The following is a 22,248-nucleotide window of genomic DNA, read 5'->3' as shown; positions in this document are numbered from 1 at the left end:
TATTCAGAATAGACTGAAAATGAGTGGAAATTATGGTTTTTGAGGTTAATAATACTTTGGGATCAAAATGACCCCCAAATTCTATGATTTAAGCTGTTTTTTAGTGTTTTTTGAAAAAAACACCCGAATCCAAAACACACCCGAATCCGACAAAAAAAATTCGGTGAGGTTTTGCCAAAACGCGGTCGAACCCAAAACACGGCCGCGGAACCGAACCCAAAACCAAAACACAAAACCCGAAAAATTTCAAGTGCACATCTCTATTATATACAGGGTGTAGCTACCATAGGTGCAGGCAGTGCAGTTGCTATGGGGACAGAGCTGAGAGGGGCCACCTTCCCTGTCACAGTTACATGTGTTATATACAAGGTGTAGCTACCATAGGTGCAGGGAGTGCAGCTGCTATGGGGACCAGAGCTGAGAGGGGCCACCTTCCCTGTCACAGTTACATGTGTTATATACAGGGTGTAGCTACCATAGGTGCAGGGAGTGCAGGTGCTATGGGGCCAGAGCTGAGAGTGGCCACCTTCCCTGTCACAGTTACATGTGTTATATACAGGGTGTAGTTACCATAGGTGCAGGGAGTGCAGCTGCTATGGGGCCCGGAGCTGAGAGGGGCCACCTTCCCTGTCACAGTTACATGTGTTATATACAGCCGGTGTAGCAACCATAGGTGCAGGGAGTGCAGCTGCTATGGGGCCAGAGCTGAGAGGAGCCATCTTCCCTGTCACAGTTACATGTGTTATATACAGGGTGTAGCTACCATAGGTACAGGGAGTGCAGCTGCTATGTGGCCAGAGCTGAGAGGAGCCACCTTCCCTGTCACAGTTACATGTGTTATATACAGGGGTGTAGCTACCATAGGTGCAGGGAGTGCAGCTGCTATGGGGCCCAGAGCTGAGAGGGGCCACCTTCCCTGTCACAGTTACATGTGTTATATACAGGGTGTAGCTACCATAGGTGCAGGGAGTGCAGCTGCTATGGGGCCAGAGCTGAGAGGGGCCACCTTCCCTGTCACAGTTACATGTGTTATATACAGGGGTGTAGCTACCATAGGTGCAGGGAGTGCAGCTGCTATGGGTCCCAGAGCTGAGAGGGGCCACCTTCCCTGTCACAGTTACATGTGTTATATACAGGGTGTAGCTACCATAGGTGCAGGGAGTACAGCTGCTATGGGGCCAGAGCTGAGAGGGGCCACCTTCCCTGTCACAGTTACATGTGTTATATACAGGGTGTAGCTACCATAGGTGCAAGGAGTACAGCTGCTATGGGGCCAGAGCTGAGAGGGGCCACCTTCCCTGTCACAGTTACATGTGTTATATACAGGGAGTAGCTACCATAGGTGCAGAGAGTACAGCTGCTATGGGGCCAGAGCTGAGAGGGGCCACCTTCCCTGTCACAGTTACATGTGTTATATACAGGGAGTAGCTACCATAGGTGCAGGGAGAGCAGCTGCTAAGGGGCCAGAGCTGAGAGGGCCCACCTTCCCTGTCACAGTTACATGTGTTATATACAGGGGTGTAGCTACCATAGGTGCAGGGAGTGCAGCTGCTATGGGGCCCAGAGCTGAGAGGGGCCACCTTCCCTGTCACAGTTACATGTGTTATATACAGGGTGTAGCTACCATAGGTGCAGGGAGTGCAGCTGCTATGGGACCAGAGCTGAGAGGGGCCACCTTCCCTGTCACAGTTACATGTGTTATATACAGGGTGTAGCTACCATAGGCTTTCCTCCAAATTGTCCCGATTTAAAAAATTACGGGACTATCCCGATGTCCCACCTTCAGGCAGCATTGTCCCGGGGTGGGGATCCGTCCCCGTCGTCCCCTGTTGCTGCATTAAAGTGTATTTGAATATATGATGTCAGCTATGGGTAGGCTGACTATACTATTCCTTTAAACCGGGACAGTCATGGATTACACAGGCTCTCGGGCTGCTGACTTCAGGCCTGCATTTCCCCCGGTTCTAATCAGCCGCAGAACCTCATAGGTGTCCCGGATTCAGGGGATATTACGGCAAGCCACTTACCTGAACCCCCAGTTTAGGGGAACATCGTCATTCAGGAGAACGTCCGCCAGGCTTCCTTTTGGACAATACTCCGAGATGATAAAGATGTTTCCTTCTACGGATCCTCCGATGAACTTACAGATGTTCTGATGGTCCAGCTTCCTGCAGATTCAACCAAATGAGATCATCTGAAATAAACCTTTTTCCAGTCTCCTAACGGAGTTTCCCAAACTCTGACATTACAGTCCATGATTTCAGGATATCCATGCTCGAGTACCTATGGCTTAAGTAATACCTCAGTCTATTTGATTTAACTGGACTCAAGCATGGATATCCTTAAAACCTGGACTGCAATGATGGAGTTTGGGAAACTCTTTTCTAATGGGAATTATATTACAATGTACATAGAGGAGAGATCACTGTGAGAACTGAGCTGTCGGCTCGCATACTGTGGGTTCTATATAAGCCTATTCAGGGGTGTTTTAAGAGAGATGGGGACCCGCATGAGTTTTTCAAAAAATTTTATTTTTTTGAACTTTTTCATACTTTACCGTTCCAATCGTAGTCCACGTGGATCGTTATCTGTGCCGAGCGAAGCAGTAGCGGAGCGAGGCACCTTATCTGAAGCATGGCGAGCGAAGCGAGGGGACACGGTGCACTAATTGGGGTTCCCGGTCACTGTACGCAGAAAACGACACAAAACCCCCAAAAACCTCATGTCGACCTTTTGACCTGTCGACCTACCACATGTCAACCTAGAAACCCTGTCGACCTTCCCTCACTGTCGACCTAGTGACTGTCGACCAATAGTGGTCGACCTAAACATTGTCGACCTAGATACTATCGATTTGATGATCCACACCCCCTGTGCGCATGCACAAATCACTCAGAAATGGCCCCGGTGGCCATTTTTCAAGTGATCTGTGTCCGCACTGCAGGACTGCTGCCACGGGACTCCAGTAGGGTAACTATAATATATGGGTGCAGGGTGTGGGCCCCCTGGACCCTGGGGCTGGTGGACACCGCACACACTGCACCCATTATAGAAACACCTATGAGACATTTGTTAGTTCCTATATAGCGCTATGGCAGAATGCTGACCCTATGTTAAATGATAATTCATATATAGCATTATGGCAGAACACTGATGTTTTGGTGTATGGTGATGGTATTGAAATACTGACAGTCAGACTCCCAATAGCAGAATCCCAACAGTCATAATGCCAATGGATCCTGTGAGCAGAGCCGTCACTAGGGTGGTGCGGCCAGTGCACAGCACATAGCACATATGCCCTGAGGGCGGAACTGGCCGCATCCACCAACGATCACTCTGTATGCGCCGCCACCTACCGGATGCACCACCCCTATCTCCGCGGCAGTGTCTCTTGGGACTGGCAGAGATGTTGTGATGCCATGCTATGTTACAGGCTGTGTATGAAAAATGACAGGAGCTGGTTGGCTGGTACTTTATCTCCCTCCACTTGATCGTTCTCCAAGGCATAGTACATAGACCCCTTGTTCTTTCTGTTACAGAGTTATGGATTTTTGGTTCTGTCCATATAACTGGTAACATTGGAACCATGGGAGGGGGTCCTGCTATAAGCCTGGCCATCCTATGGGTGACCACCATGGAATATGTGGACTCTGATGGCTTGCAGATAGGATATAGGTGTTACCGACTGTCACCTTAGAGGCATCATAAAGACATGCTACTCTGGTCTCCTGGAACCTGCAAGAGACTCATGATTTTCATGTAGTCCCCAACACCTCCAGAAGAGTGGGTGTTTTTCCCACATCACACCCACTTCCTAGTAAAGTGGGCAGGATGGGGAGAATAATGGCAGTAATCGCTGGTCTGCATGGATGGGGCACAGCCAACCTGATGTGTTTTTATGATATTGATGTCATCTGGCCCCTCCCCCTCTTCATATTAGCGCAATTCGTGACTTTCTACCAACAATGCAAATCATCCAGTCCTGCCCCCATCATCTCCTTTCCGGGCTTCTCCCGCAAAGGAGGTAATAAAGTATGCAGAGAGTGATTGTACTGTAGGCCCGGTGCCCGCGCTGCGCCCCAGTATAGGGAGCTATCTCACAGTGACAGAGTCTCACCGCACGTGCTGTACTTCTTTCCTGATTGTTTTAGCGATAGTGAAGTTCTTCTTGTATATCCTCTTCACAGACACCTTGCGCCCATCGCTGCAATGAGAGGACAGAAGAGGGTCAGGTTTCAGCAGCAGGTAGTAACCGGGTGGCATGGGAGATCGTGGCAGACACAGTCACACAGGGGGATCATCACTATACACTACTGTACAGGAGGACAGGCGGCAGTATAGAACAGTGACAATGGGCAAATATCTGCAGTTTTATCAAATGAAGGGTCTTATTCAGGTCGCATCGCTATGTGACTACAATTTACCGTAGAAAATGCCAATGCGCAGGTCCAGTCCTGCGTGCCAGGACTTCAGTTATAGCCACTATGATCATACTCACTAGATCCCGGTCTGGATGGCGTTTTCTGTGGATGAGCCGCATATGAATACTGTGTTTGCCAATATCTCCAGCATGTGGTCTGGATGCGTGCTATTATTCTGCCTCAGGCTGATGGTACTGCCAAGCTCATTCCAACACTCATGTCCTATAACAAATGATATCATCAGAAGTGTGTGGCGAAACGCATCATCCAGGGCTAATATTACCCCCAATGAGAACCAGGCCACATACAGTATAACAGGAAACACAAATGTATCCTTATCTTCTATTTGTGTCATACAAAGCGTAAAACTATCATAGTAACCTATTCCCTCTTGTTAGTAACGTTGTATCAGAAGTGTGCGGCGAAACGCATCATACAGGGCTAATATTACCGCCCAATGAGAACCAGGACACATACAGTATAATAGGAAATACAAATGTATCCTTATCTTCTATTTGTGCCATACAAAGCGCAAAACTATCATAGTAACCTATTCCCACTTGTTCGTAACGTTGTATCAGAAGTGTGCGGCGAAACGCGTTATCCAGGGCTAATATTACCACCCAATGAGAACCAGGACACATACAATAGGAAATACAAATGTATCCTTATCTTCTATTCGTGTCATACAAAGCGCAAAACTATCATAGTAACCTATTCCCACTTGTTCGTAACGTTGTATCAGAAGTGTGCGGCGAAACGCGTTATCCAGGGCTAATATTACCACCCAATGAGAACCAGGACACATACAATAGGAAATACAAATGTATCCTTATCTTCTATTCGTGTCATACAACGCGCAAAACTATCATAGTAACCTATTCCCACTTGTTCGTAACGTTGTATCAGAAGTGTGCGGAGAAATGCGTTATCCAGGGCTAATATTACCACCCAATGAGAACCAGGACACATACAATAGGAAATACAAATGTATCCTTATCTTCTATTCGTGTCATACAAAGCGCAAAACTATCATAGTAACCTATTCCCTCTTGTTAGTAACGTTGTATCAGAAGTGTGCGGCGAAACGCGTTACCCAGGGCTAATATTACCACCCAATGAGAACCAGGACACATACAATAGGAAATACAAATGTATCCTTATCTTCTATTCGTGTCATACAAAGCGCAAAACTATCATAGTAACCTATTCCCTCATGTTAGTAACGTTGTATCAGAAGTGTGAGTTATGGGGAACTAAGCTCTCTGAGCCCTGGATACTAGGGTAAGAACCGTACAATATACCGGGTAAGTCTTTCACGGCGAGGATCCAGCTCTCATCCCACAGCATCTTCTGTTTCTGATACTGGAACCACTGCAAACACAGACGAGGAATTGCACAGAACACAACAAGTACGAGAGACACTAAACACACAATACAAAGTGGTGAAGCGGAGGGAGGAGATATAGGGGCATATTTATGAAAGACTATAGCCTATGAAAAGAGACATTTTCTGGATTGAAGATGAAGGTCCCTCCATTCCTAGCCCCCCAGGTAAAGCAGCATGCTTACAGTTACACTGCGGACACAGTTACGCTGCATTTTTACTTTGTCGGTACACTGGCGTCGGCATTCTGCTGCCGGTCTCCCGAATATCGACATTAGGATTGCAGATTTGCAAAATGCGTATACGTTATAGGCTTAACTGCAGACCCCATAGTGACAGATGGTATGGAACAAGCAGTGTAGTCTGGTAGGGGGGCACTATTGGGTAGCTGTGCCAGAGGGGGGCCCGGGTGACCTGGGTGGTCCTTGATGACCTGACGGACGTAAACGTCTATATTCTCCCATATTCAGAGTTGTTTGCATTTTACAGTCGATATGCTTTTCTTACTCCTTGTCATACTCATCATCAGTGCAATCAGCACCTGCCCCTGTCCTTGGTGCAAATTACATTTAGGTGGCATTTATTTGTTTTTATAGCCCAGCAGCAAGTGTAGGGGCAATTAGGAATAATGGGGTAGGAATAATTCAGATGCGTAGGACCCTGCGCCGCCCGCTCACTTGGTTCTGGAGCATAAGCAGTGGATACGCTCGGCGCTGCGCCAGCCCCATAGTGACCAGGGGGCCTGTCTAGTAACCAATTCTACCTTCAAATATGCCGTAACTGCTGTTTCCACGTGTTTAAGATCAGAATGAAGTGTTGGTGGAATGTAACATGCGGTGGGCTGCCGGAGATCCCGCTGTGCGTGGCTGCGTTTCCCGCATTGGCCGCGTGCAGCTGGGAAGGCACGTCATTAGGTTGTTGAAAGTGATGGGAGATCCTGGGCGGAGACTGGGAGGTGGATAGTAGTGCACGCAGAAATGGTCGGTTCGGTGAAAGTGTCTGTGCACACAAACTCACCCACTCACATAGGTGGCGGTACTCTGATGGAGACACTGACCTGCCATAGGGCGATGGAGGTGGATAAAAATGCACCAAGTGGTATTACAGCGTGCGCGGGCACAAAGAGCGGGCATCTCAGTCCTCGCACATTCAGACGCACGTGTACACTAGGGAAGGACATGGTAGTGCCATTTGCACAAACTCGCAGACAGACGCCAATAAATGGCGCTGCCGCCCGTGTTTCTGCGCCATCTCTGAATCAGGCCCTTTGTATAAGATCCATTTACCTAGAAGCAACATGTCCCCGGAAATTGTATTTATACAGAAATCCCAATTGTACAGAAATTCCCCGATTACTAGAGACAGACAAGGGAGAAGTGATACCACAACTGCGAAGATGAAGCCGCTGCAGAACAGGGCTAGCGGAAGCGCGATGGCGATCTTTACTACGGCCTGCATTGGGCACGCTCCGCAGTCAGCAGGACACAGGACGCAGTTCTCATCTGGGCTGCAGACCTCGTCTCCACACACTGCAAGGAAGATGAGACAGGACACAATATTATTACTGTAATGGTACTAACCCAAGCCGTACCAGGCCCAGCAAATAGCTATATACAGTATATTCCACAGTAATGTATGTGCCTACGACTGCCAGGAACCCCTGCCATGGAGATGGGCCACGTCCACTACTAAACCAACATATACGTAATTACACCGGGCTCTGAGAGTGACAGGGGCACTCACAGCCAGAATATGGGGCTATAGGTAACACATAGGTTGGGACCCCTTCCCATGTTATGTTTGTGATTACCCACCAGTCAGCAGGATACCGGCTTTGTCACCTTTCAGCGGAACTGGAGGACTAACTGCAATTCTTATGTAGCCAGAATAAGAATGGCGGTCACTGCTATGCTCCCTGTATTTTATAGTACTCACTGCAACTCTCTCTGTATAATGTGGCGGGTACTGCAATGATCCCTGCATTATATGGTGGTCCCTGCAACGCTCCCTGCATCTATGGCAGGTACTGATGGTCTCTGATATGTTGGCCACTGCAATGCTTTCTGCATTATATGGCAGGCATTGCAGTGCTTCCTGCATTACAGGGCAGTCACTGCTGCGCTCTCTGTATAATGTGGCAGGCATTGCAGTGCTTCCTGCATTACAGGGCAGTCACTGCTGCGCTCTCTGTATAATATGGCAGGCATTGTGGTGCTTCCTGCATTACAGGGCAGTCACTGCTGCGCTCTCTGTATAATATGGCAGGCATTGCGGTGCTTCCTGCATTACAGGGCAGTCACTGCTGCGCTCTCTGTATAATATGGCAGGCATTGCGGTGCTTCCTGCATTACAGGGCAGTCACTGCTGCGCTCTCTGTATAATATGGCAGGCATTGCAGTGCTTCCTGCATTACAGGGCAGTCACTGCTGCGCTCTCTGTATAATATGGCAGGCATTGCAGTGCTTCCTGCATTACAGGGCAGTCACTGCTGCGCTCTCTGTATAATATGGCAGGCATTGTGGTGCTTCCTGCATTACAGGGCAGTCACTGCTGCGCTCTCTGTATAATATGGCAGGCATTGCGGTGCTTCCTGCATTACAGGGCAGTCACTGCTGCGCTCTCTGCATTATATGGCAGGCATTGCAGTGCTTCCTGCATTACAGGGCAGTCACTGCTGCGCTCTCTGTATAATATGGCAGGCATTCCCTCAATCGGCTGGCCGCTCCTCCCTTCAGTGGAACCCTACTATTGCATTATTGCATTGTCTCTTTATGTCCCAGTCCTACACTACCCCCAGCACTGATATTACGGTATATATGGGTTTCTGCCATCACCGCTATCATTATATACGTAAGTTACACAGGGATTACTAGGGCAAATATTGAAGGTTTGCAAGGATGGGATCTACTGAACAAACAAACATTTATTTCATCTTTTTGTCATCGCTCAGACTTGTATACTGTGTAAGGGGAATATTCTGTTCTAAGCGACGACTGGGAAGTTACTCCAGTACGGTCAGAAAAACGCACCTCGCAGCCGGTAACATTGCTGATATTCCCTCTAGCCCCATACAGATGTGCAGCGAATGAGTTACATTGTTATCAGCATTGCACCTTTCCCGAAGAGTTGTTTTATGTATATATATATATATATGCTGTACCTTTGCTGCTCTGCACGATGGACTCGGACTCCAGCGCTGCCTGGAAAGTGCCAATTTTGATGTGCGCAATTAGTGAGGTTACGCCCAGGTGGATCAAAACAACCTGAAATGACAGAACTCACAGTTAGGAAGATGAGTACACGTAGATTTATTTACTCTCATCAAAGGAACGCTAACAACCGGCTCACATAGATGGAAACAACCCAGAATTATCAGGGACTCGCATGAAATAAGAGACCTGCATCAGGTACACAGAACCATCAGAGACTAGTTTCATCTGTCAGTAACGTCATACAGGTGAGCAAATCCTGTAACAAGCAGACAGTAACAGACGGGGATTACACTGATCTGTCAGGTACTCACAGGGACACTCACACCTGTAACAGGCAGACAGTAACAACCGGGGATTACACTGATCTGACAGGGATTTACAGGGACAATCACACCTGTAACAGCAGACAGTAACAACCGGGGATTACACTGATCTGTCAGGGACACTCACAACTGTAACAGCCGGGGATTACACTGATCTGTCAGGGACACTCACACCTGTAACAGGCAGACAGTAACAGCCGGGGATTACACTGATCTGTCAGGTACTCACAGGGACACTCACACCTGTAACAGGCAGACAGTAACAATCAGAGATTACACTGATCTGTCAGGGACTCACAGGGACACTCACACCTGTAACAGGCAGACAGTAACAAATGGGGATTACACTGATCTGTCAGGGACTCACAGGCACACTCACACCTGTAACAGGCAGACAGTAACAGCCGGGGATTACACTGATCTGTCAGGGACTCACAGGGACTCTCACACCTGTAACAGGCAGACAGTAACAAATTGGGATTACACTGATCTGTCAGGGACTCACAGGCACACTCACACCTGTAACAGGCAGACAGTAACAACCGGGGATTACACTGATCTGTCAGGGACTCACAGGGACACTCACACCTGTAACAGGCAGACAGTAACAAATGGGGATTACACTGATCTGTCAGGGACTCACAGGCACACTCACACCTGTAACAGGCAGACAGTAACAATCGGAGATTACATTGATCTGTCAGGTACTCACAGGGACACTCACACCTGTAACAGGCAGACAGCAACAATCGGAGATTACACTGATCTGTCAGGTACTCACAGGGACACTCACACCTGTAACAGCAGACAGTAACAACCGGGGAATACACTGATCTGTCAGGTACTCACAGGGACACTCACACCTGTAACAGCAGACAGTAACAACCGGGGAATACACTGATCTGTCAGGTACTCACAGGGACACTCACACCTGTAACAGGCAGACAGTAACAGCCGGGGATTACACTGATCTGTCAGGGACTCACAGGGACACTCACACCTGTAACAGGCAGACAGTAACAAATGGGGATTACACTGATCTGTCAGGGACTCACAGGCACACTCACACCTGTAACAGGCAGACAGTAACAACCGGGGATTACACTGATCTGTCAGGGACTCACAGGGACACTCACACCTGTAACAGGCAGACAGTAACAAATGGGGATTACACTGATCTGTCAGGGACTCACAGGCACACTCACACCTGTAACAGGCAGACAGTAACAATCGGAGATTACATTGATCTGTCAGGTACTCACAGGGACACTCACACCTGTAACAGGCAGACAGCAACAATCGGAGATTACACTGATCTGTCAGGTACTCACAGGGACACTCACACCTGTAACAGCAGACAGTAACAACCGGGGAATACACTGATCTGTCAGGGACTCACAGGGACACTCACACCTGTAACAGGCAGACAGCAACAACCGGGGAATACACTGATCTGTCAGGGACTCACAGGGACACTCACACCTGTAACAGGCAGACAGCAACAACCGGGGAATACACTGATCTGTCAGGGACTCACAGGGACACTCACACCTGTAACAAGCAGACAGCAACAACCGGGGATTACACTGATCTGTCATGGACTCACAGGGACACTCACACCTGTAACAGGCAGACAGTAACAGCCGGGGATTACACTGATCTGTCAGGGACTCACAGGGACACTCACACCTGTAACAGGCAGACAGTAACAAATGGGGATTACACTGATCTGTCAGGGACTCACAGGCACACTCACACCTGTAACAGGCAGACAGTAACAACCGGGGATTACACTGATCTGTCAGGGACTCACAGGGACACTCACACCTGCAACAGGCAGACAGTAACAAATGGGGATTACACTGATCTGTCAGGGACTCACAGGCACACTCACACCTGTAACAGGCAGACAGTAACAATCGGAGATTACACTGATCTGCCAGGGACTCACAGGGACACTCACACCTGTAACAGGCAGACAGTAACAAATGGGGATTACACTGATCTGTCAGGGACTCACAGGCACACTCACACCTGTAACAGGCAGACAGTAACAACCGGGGATTACACTGATCTATCAGGGACTCACAGGGACACTCACACCTGTAACAGGCAGACAGTAACAAATGGGGATTACATTGATCTGTCAGGGACTCACAGGCACACTCACACCTGTAACAGGCAGACAGTAACAATCGGAGATTACATTGATCTGTCAGGTACTCACAGGGACACTCACACCTGTAACAGGCAGACAGCAACAATCGGAGATTACACTGATCTGTCAGGTACTCACAGGGACACTCACACCTGTAACAGCAGACAGTAACAACCGGGGAATACACTGATCTGTCAGGGACTCACAGGGACACTCACACCTGTAACAGGCAGACAGCAACAACCGGGGAATACACTGATCTGTCAGTGACTCACAGGGACACTCACACCTGTAACAGGCAGACAGCAACAACCGGGCAATACACTGATCTGTCAGGGACTCACAAGGACACTCACACCTGTAACAGGCAGACAGCAACAACCGGGGATTACACTGATCTGTCATGGACTCACAGGGACACTCACACCTGTAACAGCAGACAGTAACAACCGGGGAATACACTGATCTGTCAGGTACTCACAGGGACACTCACACCTGTAACAGGCAGACAGTAACAATCGGAGATTACACTTATCTGTCAGGGACTCACAGGGACACTCACACCTGTAACAGGCAGACAGTAACAGCCGGGGATTACACTGATCTGTCAGGGACTCACAGGGACACTCACACCTGTAACAGGCAGACAGTAACAACCGGGGATTACACTGATCTGTCAGGGACACTCACACCTGTAACAGGCAGACAGTAACACCGGGGATTACACTGATCTGTCAGGTACTCACAGGGACACTCACGCCTGTAACAGGCAGACAGCAACAACATGGGATTACACTGATCTGTCAGGTACTCACAGGGACACTCACACCTGTAACAGGCAGACAGCAACAACCGGGGATTACACTGATCTGTCATGGACTCACAGGGACACTCACACCTGTAACAGCAGACAGTAACAACCGGGGAATACACTGATCTCTCCGGGACTCGCAGGGACACTCACACCTGTAACAGGCAGACAGTAACAACCGGGGATTACACTGATCTGTCAGGAACTCACAGGGACACTCACACCTGTAATATGCAGACAGTAACACCGGGGATTACATTGATCTGTCAGGGACTCACAGGGACACTCACACCTGTAACAGACAGACAGTAACAAATGGGGATTACACTGATCTGTCAGGGACTCACAGGCACACTCACACCTGTAACAGGCAGACAGTAACAATCGGAGATTACACTGATCTGCCAGGGACTCACAGGGACACTCACACCTGTAACAGGCAGACAGTAACAAATGGGGATTACACTGATCTGTCAGGGACTCACAGGCACACTCACACCTGTAACAGGCAGACAGTAACAACCGGGGATTACACTGATCTGTCAGGGACTCACAGGGACACTCACACCTGTAACAGGCAGACAGTAACAAATGGGGATTACACTGATCTGTCAGGGACTCACAGGCACACTCACACCTGTAACAGGCAGACAGTAACAATCGGAGATTACATTGATCTGTCAGGTACTCACAGGGACACTCACACCTGTAACAGGCAGACAGCAACAATCGGAGATTACACTGATCTGTCAGGTACTCACAGGGACACTCACACCTGTAACAGCAGACAGTAACAACCGGGGAATACACTGATCTGTCAGGGACTCACAGGGACACTCACACCTGTAACAGGCAGACAGCAACAACCGGGGAATACACTGATCTGTCAGGGACTCACAGGGACACTCACACCTGTAACAGGCAGACAGCAACAACCGGGGAATACACTAATCTGTCAGGGACTCACAGGGACACTCACACCTGTAACAGGCAGACAGCAACAACCGGGGATTACACTGATCTGTCATGGACTCACAGGGACACTCACACCTGTAACAGCAGACAGTAACAACCGGGGAATACACTGATCTGTCAGGTACTCACAGGGACACTCACACCTGTAACAGGCAGACAGTAACAGCCGGGGATTACACTGATCTGTCAGGGACTCACAGGGACACTCACACCTGTAACAGGCAGACAGTAACAAATGGGGATTACACTGATCTGTCAGGGACTCACAGGCACACTCACACCTGTAACAGGCAGACAGTAACAACCGGGGATTACACTGATCTGTCAGGGACTCACAGGGACACTCACACCTGTAACAGGCAGACAGTAACAAATGGGGATTACACTGATCTGTCAGGGACTCACAGGCACACTCACACCTGTAACAGGCAGACAGTAACAATCGGAGATTACACTGATCTGCCAGGGACTCACAGGGACACTCACACCTGTAACAGGCAGACAGTAACAAATGGGGATTACACTGATCTGTCAGGGACTCACAGGCACACTCACACCTGTAACAGGCAGACAGTAACAACCGGGGATTACACTGATCTATCAGGGACTCACAGGGACACTCACACCTGTAACAGGCAGACAGTAACAAATGGGGATTGCATTGATCTGTCAGGGACTCACAGGCACACTCACACCTGTAACAGGCAGACAGTAACAATCGGAGATTACATTGATCTGTCAGGTACTCACAGGGACACTCACACCTGTAACAGGCAGACAGCAACAATCGGAGATTACACTGATCTGTCAGGTACTCACAGGGACACTCACACCTGTAACAGCAGACAGTAACAACCGGGGAATACACTGATCTGTCAGGGACTCACAGGGACACTCACACCTGTAACAGGCAGACAGCAACAACCGGGGATTACACTGATCTGTCAGGGACTCACAGGGACACTCACACCTGTAACAGGCAGACAGTAACAACCGGGGAATACACTGATCTGTCAGGTACTCACAGGGACACTCACACCTGTAACAGGCAGACAGTAACAATCGGAGATTACACTGATCTGTCAGGGACTCACAGGGACACTCACACCTGTAACAGGCAGACAGTAACAGCCGGGGATTACACTGATCTGTCAGGGACTCACAGGGACACTCACACCTGTAACAGGCAGACAGTAACAACCGGGGATTACACTGATCTGTCAGGGACACTCACACCTGTAACAGGCAGACAGTAACACCGGGGATTACACTGATCTGTCAGGTACTCACAGGGACACTCACACCTGTAACAGGCAGACAGCAACAACCTGGGATTACACTGATCTGTCAGGTACTCACAGGGACACTCACACCTGTAACAGGCAGACAGCAACAACCTGGGATTACACTGATCTGTCAGGGACTCACAGGGACACTCACACCTGTAACAGGCAGACAGTAACAACCGGGGATTACACTGATCTGTCAGGTACTCACAGGGACATTCACACCTGTAACAGGCAGACAGTAACAACCGGGGATTACACTGATCTGTCCGGGACTCGCAGGGACACTCACACCTGTAACAGGCAGACAGTAACAACCGGGGATTACACTGATCTGTCAGGAACTCACAGGGACACTCACACCTGTAATATGCAGACAGTAACACCGGGGATTACACTGATCTGTCAGGGACTCACAGGGACACTCACACCTGTAATATGCAGACAGTAACACTGGGGATTACATTGATCTGTCAGGGACTTAGAGGGACAATCACACCTGTAACAGGCAGACAGTAACAACGGGGAATTACACTGATCTGTCAGGTACTCACAGGGACACTCACACCTGTAACAGGCAGACAGTAACAACCGGGGATTACACTGATCTGTCCGGGACTCACCAGGACACTCACACCTGTAACAGGCAGACAGTAATAACCGGGGATTACACGGATCTGTGAGGGACTCACAGGGACACTCACACCTGTAATATGCAGACAGTAACACCGGGGATTACATTGATCTGTCAGGGACTCACCAGGACACTCACACATGTAACAGGCAGACAGTAACAACCGGGGATTACACTGATCTGTCAGGTACTCACAGGGACACTCACACCTGTAACAGGCAGACAGTAACAACAGGCAGACAGTTACACTGATCTGACAGGGATTTACAGGGACAATCACACCTGTAACAGGCAGACAGTAACAACCGGGGATTACACTGATCTGTCAGGAACTCACAGGGACACTCACACCTGTAACAGGCAGACAGTAACAACCGGGGATTACACTGATCTGTCAGGGACACTCACACCTGTAACAGGCAGACAGTAACAATCGGAGATTACACTGATCTGTCAGGTACTCACAGGGACACTCACACCTGTAACAGGCAGACAGTAACAATCGGAGATTACACTGATCTGTCAGGGACACTCACACCTGTAACAGGCAGACAGCAACAACCGGGGATTACACTGATCTGTCAGGGACTCACAGGGACACTCACACCTGTAACAGGCAGACAGTAACATCCGTGGACTACACTGCCTGTTACAGGTGTGAGTGTCCCTGTGAGTACCTGACAAATCAGTGTACTCCCAGGTTGTTGCTGTCTGCCTGTTACAGGTGTGAGTGTCCCTGTGAGTCCCTGACTGATCAGTGTAGTCCCCGGATGTTACTATCTGCCTGTTACAGGTGTGAGTGTCCCTGTGAGTCCCTGACAGATCAGATAGTAACATCCGGGGACTACACTGATCTGTCAGGGACTCACAGGGACACTCACACCTGTAACAGGCAGACAGCAACAACCTGGGATTACACTGATTTGTCAGGTACTCACAGGGACACTCACACCTGTAACAGGCAGACAGCAACAACCTGGGATTACACTGATCTGTCAGGGACTCACAGGGACACTCACACCTGTAACAGGCAGACAGTAACAGCCGGGGATTACACTGATCTGTCAGGAACTCACAGGGACACTCACACCTGTAACAGGCAGACAGTAACAACCGGGGATTACACTAATTTGTCAGGGACTCACAGGGACACTCACACCTGTAACAGGCAGACAGTAACAATTGGGGATTACACTGATCTGTCAGGGACTCACAGGGACACTCACACCTGTAACAGGTAGACAGTAACAACTGGGGATTACACTGATCTGACAGGGACTCACAGGGACAATCACACTTGTAACAGCAGACAGTAACAACCGGGGATTACACTGATCTGTCAGGAACTCACAGGGACACTCACACCTGTAACAGGCAGACAGTAACAACCGGGGATTACACTGATCTGTCAGGGACTCACAGGGACACACCTGTAACAGGCAGACAGTAACAACCGGGGATTACACTGATCTGACAGGGACTCACAGGGACAATCACACTTGTAACAGCAGACAGTAACAACCGGGGATTACACTGATCTGTCAGGAACTCACAGGGACACTCACATCTGTAACAGGCAGACAGTAACAACCGAGGATTACACTGATCTGTCAGGGACTCACAGGGACACTCACACCTGTAACAGGCAGACAGTAACAACCGGGGATTACACTGATCTGTCAGGGACTCACAGGGACACTCACACCTGTAACAGGCAGACAGTAAAAACCGGGGATTACACTGATCTGTCAGGGACTCACAGGGACACTCACACCTATAACACGCAGAAAGTAACAATTGGGGATTGCACTGATCTGTCAGGGACTCACAGGGACACTCACACCTGTAACAGGCAGACAGTAACAACCGGGGATTACACTGATCTGTCAGGGATTTACAGGGACACTCACACCTGTAACAGGCAGACAGTAACAAATGGGGATTACACTGATCAGTCAGGGACACTCACACCTGTAACAGGCAGACAGTAACAAATGGGGATTACACTGATCAGTCAGGGACACTCACACCTGTAACAGGCAGACAGCAACAATCTGAGATTACTCTGATCTGTCAGGGACTCACAGGGACACTCACACCTCTAACAGGCAGACAGTAACAACCAGGGATTACACTGATCTGACAGGGACTCACAGGGACACTCACACCTGTAACAGGCAGACAGTAACAACCGGGGATTACACTGATCTGACAGGGACTCACAGGGACAATCACACTTGTAACAGCAGACAGTAACAACCGGGGATTACACTGATCTGTCAGGAACTCACAGGGACACTCACACCTGTAACAGGCAGACAGTAACAACCGGGGATTACACTGATCTGTCAGGGACTCACAGGGACACACCTGTAACAGGCAGACAGTAACAACCGGGGATTACACTGATCTGTCAGGGACTCACAGGGACACTCACACCTGTAACAGTCAGACAGTAACAACCTGGCCTTACACTGATCTGTCAGGGACTTACAGGGACACTCACACCTCTAACAGGCAGACAGTAACAAATGGGGATTACACTGATCTGTCAGGGACACTCACACCTGTAACAGGCAGACAGCAACAATCTGAGATTACTCTGATCTGTCAGGGACTCACAGGGACACTCACACCTGTAACAGGCAGACAGCAACAACCTGGGCTTGCACTGATCTGTCAGGGACTCACAGGGACACTTACACCTGTGACAGGCAGGTCCTCCACCACTTCCCCCACCATGTCTCCCACTAGGACCTCTGCCAGATCCTATGGCAGTTCAGCCACCAAGTTTTCCACCAGGACCTTCCCAAGGTCCCTAGCCACACCCTCCACCAGGTACTGTGCCAGTTCCCCCATCAAGTCCTCCGCTAGGTCCTTCACCATGTCCTCCACCAGGTCTCCCACCAGGACCTCCGCCAGATCCGCTGCCAGGTCCCCCACCAAGTCCTCTGCGAGGTAACCCACCATATCCTTCACATCATTACCCACCAGGTCCTCCACCATGTATCCCACCACCTCTGCTACTTCTTCCACCAGGTACTCCACCAGGTTCCTCACCATGTCCTCTGTCAGGTTCCAACCACGTTCTCCACCAGGCCCTCACCATGTTCACTATAAAGTTCTCTGCCAGTTCCCACATTAGGTCCTCTGCTATTTTCCTTATCAGTTCCCCCACCAGGTCCTTTGTCATGTCCTCCATCAGGTCTCCCACCAGGTCACCCTCCAGGTCCTCCTCCAGGTCCCCCAACCAGATTCTGTGTCAGGTTCCCCTATAAGGTCCTCCGTATTGTCACCCACCAGGTCCCCCACCATAGCCCATTCCACAATGCACAACATGAGCCACAATCTGAGAACAATGTTCGGTATCTCCTACACTGCTGCAGTGACAGAGTGGCCACTAACACCGGAGCACTTACCTTACTTGTCCAGTTCACCTGGCTCATTTTCCCTGCTTTGGACACGGTGTGCGTCACAATCTTACCGTCGTCAGGAATCCACGGGCCACAGATCCCACTTTGCTTCTGCATTGGAACACAAGGAGTGCGTCATGTGTGTATACAGATATCAAATACAGGGCCTGATTCAGAGATGACGCAAATGCCGCCACGGCGGGTGTGCGAAAACATGCAAATATCGCAGCCGCCGGGATTATGGAGGCGCCAACTGAAGGTGCCTGAGACCCACCGCTTGTGTACGAAGACGCTGACATTGGACAAACATCTGTTGATAACCCACAGTCTGAGTAACCCTACGGCAGCGTAGCATGGTCGTCGGAAGTAAGTCGACGGAGCCATTGTAACTGTGTACGAGAACAGAGTCGCCGGCAGTGACATGTCCCCAAAATGGTGCCTGCCTGTCATTCACTTGGCAAACAAAACCTCACTGCGCACCGCTTCACTGCGTAAACCATCGCCATTGCGTCCGTCTCTCAGTCAGACCCAGAGTTGGCTCATTCCATTACCGACTCCTGGGGATGTTTGGTTACAGAGATACCCTCACTGTACACAAATCAGCATTATCACAACAAATCCTGGAGCTGCAGAGCGCATTGGCGGTTTCCCAGCATTCCCTGTCATACACGTACACACGTTATAATCCTCCCTGCATGCTGGCAGTAACCCCCGCGAACGCTCTCGCAGCCCAAACACGAGTCAGTGCTGTGCAGGCAACTTTCTAAGGAGCTTCCTCGGTGACTGTAATCTATGCCCTGCACTATAACGTATATATATATATATATATATATATATATCTCTATATCTATCTATCTATCTATCTATATATATACATATATAATATGCAGTATGCCAGGACTTGCTGCTGCTCTGTGCCCGGGAGCAGGGGCAAGTTCTACACCACAAATCCGGCTTACCACGGCGACTGCGCACAGTACTCACCATAAATGCCAGGGGGCAGGAGTGGATATTTGCATGGTAAATACAGCAGTTTTCCGCAGTGGCGTATTTCCACTCTGCTGGGCATTCAGTTTCCTCGCAAAACCTCTTGGCCTCGCTGGCGTTACTGGGAAACACATAAACGTTTGCGCTTATACATGTCAATCGGGGATTTATTACAGTGCTGCGAAATCTTTCAAACTTCTCCTTTAGTCCAACTGATAACAGCACAGCGCACCTTATAATCACCGGCTGCTGGTTCTCATTACCATTCGCACTGCGCATTTGTTGTGTAATGTGGTGTAAGGACTATTAGGGCCATGTTCGTATACAGAAGCTCAGCTGTACGCTCCCTGTTATATATTCTACTCATAAAGATGAACACGATAGAGAGAAACCGCTTCGCCATTCATGAGTTTTATCACCGGTTGATAAATGGGCCCCTAGTTTTGCTGCACTGCCCTCTCTATATAATGGAGTGTGTGCAGCTGGGGTAATGTAATCTTGCTTATCTCCCCCACTTCGGGGTTGAAAGATCGTAACAAACACCCCATCAAATCGTGTTCCACCTCTATATCAAATAATGTGAAATTTAGGCGGTGATTCAGATCTGATTGCTGGGCTGATAATTTTGCTGTCCTGCGTTCACATAGTCGCCGCCTCCAGGAGGAGTGTATTTTCGCCGTGCAAGTGTGCGATCCCATGTGTACGCCAAGCTGCGAAAATCCACTTTGTGCAGTGTGTGCGCAGCCCAGGACTTACTCCTACAGTGCGATGAGTACAGGCTGATCGGGGGCCGGAGCTGACGTCACACACCCTCCCTGGAAACGCTTGGACACGCCTGCGTTTTTCCGAACACTCCCAGTAAATGGTCAGTTACCACCCACTAACGGCTTCCTCCTGTCAATCACCTTGCGAACGCCCGTGCGAATGGAATTTTCGCACCATCCCGTTGCTGATCGGCGAGGCCCGTTGTTGTTGTCCGAAGCGCGTGTGCATTGCGATGCATACGCACGCGCAGTTACTACCTGATCGCCCTCTGTGTGTAAACGCACAGCAGCGATCAGATATGAGTGACCCCTTAGAATGGCGTCCAAGTCATCCCTAAGTTCTCCTTCTGCATTTAGTTTTAGATGTGCCCCCCACCCCTACCCCTGTGTTCCCCCCCACATCATATGAATTACCTCTACAATAATGTGGTTAAAGATACTGCGGTCAGGGGGGGAGGGGGGGGGGGGGCAGGCTACGAGGTATCTGGGCCCTGCTAAGGGGCCCTAGTTTGCAAGATAGGCGTTGCCAAAAAATATTGCTGCAGCGCCCCCCTCAGTGTGCACTGGCGCATAACCTTATCAAAATTAAACAAGCATGGCGTGGACACATCCCCACTAGCCCAATCCCCTCCCCCGGCGGCCTCCTGGTGGCCCTATGTGCACGGTAATGAGATTCATTTTCCTTTGCCCGGTGAAGATGAATACAGCCGGGGGAACTAGAGACTCCTGGGAATCGTTTTTGCTGGATAATTGCACAAATAAATGAACAATTTCTGGGTTCTGGGAACTCACCTGAATTTCAGAATATTCTGCGCCACAACTTTGTTATAGAAACTGTCCGGTACAGAGACGGAGTAGGAGACATTGAACTCTTGGCCAGTGATGACGGTTTTGGGGGGCCTGTCGATCCAAGTCATCTCCAGGCCTGCGGAAAGAGTAATATGGGTGAGAAGGCCGGCGTTGGCACCGCGGTATTGCCCCTTGCATCTAATCAGCTATCACTATTGTATGGGCGCTGTGAATACAATACTATGGGCAAGAGACTGAGGAACGGGTGACGGCATATTACTGGAAGCACCGGAATGGAGAGTGTGGCTGCTTCTAGGCTAGGGTTCGGGTTAATATGAAGGGGCGCTGTTAGGGTCCCATAGACTGGGCCGCCACCGAGCTGGCAGACTAGCGGGCTGGACAAGAGCACACTCTGCATTGGTCCAGTCAGTGAAGCCCCCCCCCCTCCCCATCCACATCTTGCAGCCAACTAAAGCTTCTGTTTCGTGTCAGGGATCCGGTGGCTTTGTGGTGTCCTTGCCACGTTGGGGCCCACAGTTATCTCCATGGCGGCTCCACCTATAATCCGCCTCTGCACCCACATACCCACTGTACAAAGCACAGTAGGGAACTGATACAATGTATCAAGATTTCTCCAGGGTACAAAGTGAGAGCCACGAACAGTGTGCGGGATGTTTCGGGAATTATTTGCTCACAATTACAATGGATATATCTGAGGCCTCCGTTATGTCTGGATTGGGGATATAGAGGTGTATTACTGTCTATCAGCGTCGCTACAGAGTCCAGTGTGTCATCGCCATGTACCCCCAAACATGACCGGATCCCACCCTATGGACCCTGACTGTATAACCTTATACATGAGACACTGGTAAGCATATACGTCTCCTGCCCCTGTATACAGCACTCACAGATACAGCATACAGGATATACACACCCATACAGTCTATCATGTTCTGCTCGTTGGGCTGATCGTTTGGCCAGCAGTCAAACTCTGTATTGTCCAGATCATGCCAGGGTGAAACGCTCTGCAGGGAGAGAGACACGCCATCACTGGGATATGTTACTTTACCTTACTGTAAATGTCTGTA

The sequence above is a fragment of the Pseudophryne corroboree genome, chromosome 9 (genome assembly GCF_028390025.1).
Source record: "Pseudophryne corroboree isolate aPseCor3 chromosome 9, aPseCor3.hap2, whole genome shotgun sequence".
In the NCBI taxonomy this organism is placed as follows: Eukaryota; Metazoa; Chordata; class Amphibia; order Anura; family Myobatrachidae; genus Pseudophryne; species Pseudophryne corroboree.
Note: the sequence above shows the minus strand (reverse complement) of the source record.